At 32.9% G+C, this 6,083-nt stretch overlaps 1 protein-coding gene across 5 annotated transcripts in view; it reads right to left on the bottom strand.

The window, feature by feature from the left end:
* The window catches only part of LOC135218532 (uncharacterized), a 48,792-nt gene that overhangs the window by 35,789 nt on the left and 6,920 nt on the right, over positions 1-6,083 (bottom strand). The gene's annotated exons all lie outside the window — the stretch shown is intronic.

Here is a 6,083-nt window from a genome sequence, read left to right as displayed (position 1 = left end):
GTCATTGTCACGTCTAAAAAAGGACTGGAAAAGAAACCGCTTCCTCTTGTTATCAAAACTGGAATAACAAAGTTACAGGAGACTGGAAATATTTGATTGTCTTTTTGGGCTTATTTTGACTGGTGGTTCCATTTTCACACACTTTTGTTGGCAGTCATCTTCATTTGTTTTTCATTCTCCCCAGAATGACAAAAATATACCAGTTAGATGACTTTCCTAGTTGTCAATATTGCGAAAGAAAGTTTATTCATGGGCTTCGGTAAGATTTTCTGTGTTGAATGTATGCGTAGATTGTTGCATGCGTGTCTGGCTAATGAAATCCCAAGTTCGAATCATATGAGAAGATTTTCTTATTTTATCTTTCAATAAATTCAGACTCAAAAGGACGTACGTTGGATATTGTATTTACAAAGATTTGGAAAATTCTTTGCTTGTCAAATTGTTATTTCATCCGTTTGCGCTTCCTCTCTCCTTTTAATTTTTGATTTTCATGGGCTTATTTTGAGTTCCATTTCATTGGATATATCATGAAATTTATTAAGCATGATAGGAAAATCTTGAAGCGTTTTGCTGATTATAATAGTTTCTGTTAATACTTCACTCAAATCCTTCTCTTTCGTGTCTAATCACATTTTCCTTATAATAAAGCCTATGAGTATAAATTTGTAAATAGACAGATAACAGATTCTAACTAATCATTTCTGTCTGAAATGAAGCCGTTCATCTAAGACAAAGAAAAAAGAAAAACTTTAATTACAGCGAAAAACGAAAAAAGGGCAGGTAATACCATAAAAATTCGATACAGGTTCGACTCTGCATACTGATGATGCAACGAAAAGTACTCACATCAAAATTCGATACCGTTTTAAATCTGCAAACTGATGATGCATCGCCTCCATCCCAGAACTGGCCGTTTTGTCATGCAAATGGAAAAAAAAAAAGTGTTCAAATGAAAATTCCCGCGATGATAAACAGATGACGTTACTCGCTATCACGTCGACAGCTTCATCTGTTAATGAAGTGATGTTTTGAATGGCAGCTCTGCCTCTTTCCATGAGAGCCATTTTTTTTTATGCTTTCAATTCCCACGAGAGCAGTTCTGAATGTTCTGGATTCCCGTGAGAGCTTTCATTAGTACGAGGACCAATGGTATTATATGTACTAAGCCTATGATGGCAAAAAATTTTTTTTTTTTTGGTAAAATTCTGTTTTGCATTTCAGTGTGGCTGTGTGTGAAAACATTTCAGTTGATGGTGCTTTTGAAATGGTAAAGTGATATTGTTGTATTTGAATGACAATACTTTAAAAGTAAACTAATATTTTGCATGGACTTAATCAGATTGTATTGTAAAGGTAATGCCTTATTTTTGCATAGAATATATGATAATATTTGTTTGAATAGTATTTTTTTTATGGAAATTATTTCTTTATCATTGATATTACATTTCCTTATACACAGAGCGCAACAGTAGCGTTTTAATTGGGGAGAACTACTTGCATGGAAATATATATATTTTTATACATATTTTTCTATATATATATATATATATATATATATATATATATATATATACATATATATATATATATATATATATATATATATATATATATGAAATTAGAAATGCTGCTGGCAACATCATCCCAGAATGCAATCTGAAAAACTATACTCTGTTTTTTTTCCATCTGTCCATCCGCCTGTGGTGTTTTTGTATGGTAACACTGCGTCCCGGGCTTTAAATAGTTACGGTATGTGTAAGTTTTAGTTAAATAAAAGGATATCTGGGTGTACATTTGCAACTGAAAAGTGTTTTAATAATTTACCTGTATGCGAAGTACACCGTTAATATTCGAAATAGGATATTATTATTGTTGAATGTAAGCAGAATGTAACTATCTAAAGCCAGGGACGCAGTGTTACCATACGGCAACACCACAGGCGGATGGTCAGATGGAAAAAAACAGAGTATAGGATGGCAAATGTGTCTGGATGTATTTAGTGTGAGCTGGAAGTCTTGTATACGAATGAAACAAAATGAAACGAGTGGAATATTGTTTTTACAAGCAACCTCGTCGCTTCTGTTCAAACACGCCAGTGCTTTGTGGCTTTTGATCAGATAAACATCTGCAACCAGCAAATTCAGAATTCTCTGATGTTAGAGGAAACGGACAATGACGCCATAACAAGTGTTTAAATAAATAACAGATTCGCATCTTAGTTTGTGTCTAAAATGGTCTGGGAGGTCTGGGAACACTGGATTTATTCGTGGTTATGAAAAACAATACATTTTATATGTGATTAAGAGAACAGAGACAATTGGGGAAAATTCAAGTTCCAAGTTACAATGGCAGTGGCATTTAGTTATAGGTTTGGATGTGTTTTATTTCTTTTTTTATTATTTATTTATTATTATTATTATTTTTCTTTTTAGTTTTCTACTTAACAGTACCAGTTCGGTACTATAACCGTGATGAACAGTTTTTAATCTTATCGTATTATTTTTAATCTCTCTCTCTCTCTCTCTCTCTCTCTCTCTCTCTCTCTCTCTCTCTCTCTCTCTCTCTCTCTCTAAAAAAAATCCAAACGATCTTCGAACACCTACTTTTATATATAAAAAATAACACTATTTATGTATACGTATATATATATATATATATATATATATATATATATATACATGTATATTATATATTATACATTTATATTAACGCACCCACTCTTGGTATACATAGATAATTCCTGTGTGACGACCGGGTTTCCAATTCATAGATACAACTCGCTGATCAAAATATTCATTGAAAGTTGAATGCCGCTGGATGTCTAGTTAGACTGGATACGTCGAAAACGTTTATATATTTTATACGCTTGTAATATTCATTGCATAAATAAATGCATAACGTATAGTAGCAGTTTGCTTAAATTATGAATTATTAAAGCACCTTTGACTGTTGTAATAGTAATTGGTAATTTTAGAGTAACTCTTGAATAAGTGTTATTTGATCTGCTTCGGTCCTCATTTAAATGACGATATTACACATTAACAATTCAATTAAGCCTTCTTGTATCTTAATTCAAAATCGCCTTCACTGAACTACCCATTCTAGCCTATTATATATATTATATATATATATATATATATATATATATATATATATATATATATATATATATATATATTTATAGAATATAGATAACGGCGTATTTCTCTATAAACCTACTTAGATGAATTTGACATAAAATTTGATGATGTATTAGTACACAAACCCTGTTGCGAGGTAGTACCATCAGTGCACCTCATGTGGTGCACTGTAAGCATTACTGAAGGTATAAGGTATAACATCCATGTCTCTGTCAAATTAGATCTCAGAATTTAAGAAACGGAACCAAACGTGAAATTAAAACTGGAACTATTAGGTAAATACATCCGAGAATAAATGAAATTAAATCCCAGAATGAGTAATTACCTCCAAAGATTAATTCATTACCAAGAATATAGGTAACTGCATCTTAGCTGGACCAGCTTCGATTCAGTATCATTAATGATCATAGTGAGAAATTTAAAAAATAGATTTAAGAATATATGTCACTGTATATTAAACTATGTTTAATTAAATCCGAAGATACAAGTAAATCTATCAGTAATATTTGATTTGTGATTGAATCCAGTATGAACAGTTAAACCAAGAGTGTACGCGGTGTAATATTTCTTCGTATGTGACAGACGGCGAGAATTTAATCCACACATAGGAATGAGAGAAGTCAAGGTTAAATCTGGACGCAAATAATCCACTGTAAACTAATTCTGCGACGTAGACCGAATCATGTTTTCCGCGCGAAGAATAGAGGATTGGCGTGACTGTCGGCCATGAAAGGGAGACGCCGAATTGAAAGGGACAAAGACGATTATGAGGAATGAAATTAGATCCCGAGGAAAGCAAGTCAGGTTTTCGTCTTTTTGCCTCGCAGTCGCCGCTGGGTACAGAGCGGAGGAGGCAGGTGAAATGGCGCCGTCTTGGGACGACTTTTACGCAGGCGAGCGTGCGCGCATTTTCGAAAGGAGGAAGACGCGTTATCAGGATGAATACCAAACAGCTGTTTTGGAGGCTGAAATAGGAACGGTATTGAATAAATGCGTGGTTAAGTATTCGTATTACGATTAGATGTGTTAAACGTCTATCAGTTTTCTGAAAAGACCCTCATAAAGTTGTGCATTTGAATAGAAAGTCGATGCAAGTCAGATCCTGGTTGCGTGCTAAGCAAAAGTTTTTCTTAGAATTTAGCAGCGATACAAAAACCAAACCGTTTTAGAAGTGTACTGGTAAATTTAGCTACGATACAGAAACAGGATAATTTTAATAAAAAAGAATGTTATAACAGATATTTCTTGCTGGACAGAGATGATATATAAGTTGATTTCTTTTCAGTGTGACGAGAGAGAGAGAGAGAGAGAGAGAGAGGAGAGAGAAATGATTAGTTGATTGATTTAATATGTACATTATATGTTGTCACAATAACTAAGGTCATAGACACCGAAAAATATGTTAGTAAAATTATTTATATAGTTATGGAACAAATCTGCCATTAAAAACAAATCATTGTTATTATTCTCTCTCTCTCTCTCTCTCTCTCTCTCTCTCTCTCTCTCTCTCTCTCTCTCTCTCATTGATGACATGTAATGTGACTCTAGTTCAACATGTCAACGAATTAACTACTCGGAAAAATACGGTACACGTTTGGTGAATAAATCGGCTTTCTTTGATTTGACTTTTGGAACCAAAATTAATTTAGAAATTAAAATAAGCAAGGTTACTTTGTTTTATCATTTCCACACACAAAAATATTGAGGGGCCTTACGGAATCAATGATCTTATATTTTATTACTGATGGTGATTTATATTCATCTATAAATCTTATCTGAATAAAAAAAACAGTTTATTTTCGCCATACAGAGCATTACCTATAGCACAAATGAGAAAGGATAAATGAGGCAGAAAGGAAATTGAAATCATGAAATAGAATGAGATTGAATAAAGGAGTCGAAATGAAAATTAAAATTATAAAATAGAATGGGATGAAATGACACATTCTTTCCACCCTTGCAAAAAAAAAATCATTCCTCTTTTTCTAGCTAACTCAGTTAATAGTCAATGACTAAACAGCATTCACGATTTCGCCTCGAATGAATAATCCTCTCGTTCAGCAATTAGACCCAGGTCGTTGCTTAAACATCACTTTAATGGCTGCCATCTATCTGGCGGCAGCAGCTGGTTTCCCAACGCCGCATCTGAAAGGTGGTTCTTGGCTTTGGTCTGACTTTCCAAGTGAAAGTTTTATTATTATTATTATTATTATTATTATTATTATTATTATTATTATTATTATTATTATTATTATTATTATTATTATTATTAACGTTTTACTTGGAATTAGCATTGTGCATTTGATGCTGTAGTTGTTTGAAATGTAGGTGATGCTGTGTCAACATACAATGTCCATACACACATACACATACACTTATTAAATGAGTATATATGCATGTATGTATTCGTAATTCACTAGAAAATCATTTCTCGTAACAGGCTTAGCAACCAACACTATCATTCATATTTCATATTTATGACGAATAGTACTACCATTTCATTTTCTACTCTCCCTTAGTAGGAAATAGGTATTGCACATTCCGTACTGTTACGTAATAATCACGATTGGTGGATAAGTACTGAAGGTTGCTTGAGTTAGCTACCAAACCATAGCACAGTTGGCAGGAATCGATGAGCAAAGGCCATAAGTAAAAGTGAGTTAATTGCCGCTTGCTAATTACACGACCAATGTGCAGTAATATTACCGCTGTCGTTTGCAGTATTTTTGTTTAGGCGTGTGACGAGAATGAAGGAATATATATATATTATATATATATATATAATATACCTATTATATATATATATATATATTATAACAGGAGCCCATAAAAACCCCAAAATGTAGAAAGTAATTCTATAATCAGAAATCAACTGTCTTTCTCTCCAGATTACCTGAAAACCTGATATCTGAAATATAGTATTTATTTTCTACATTTTGGCAT

Source organism: Macrobrachium nipponense, chromosome 9 (assembly GCF_015104395.2).
Source record: "Macrobrachium nipponense isolate FS-2020 chromosome 9, ASM1510439v2, whole genome shotgun sequence".
NCBI lineage: Eukaryota > Metazoa > Arthropoda > Malacostraca > Decapoda > Palaemonidae > Macrobrachium > Macrobrachium nipponense.
The sequence above is the reverse complement of the archived record's forward strand: the minus strand, read 5'-3'. Positions and strand labels throughout refer to the sequence as shown.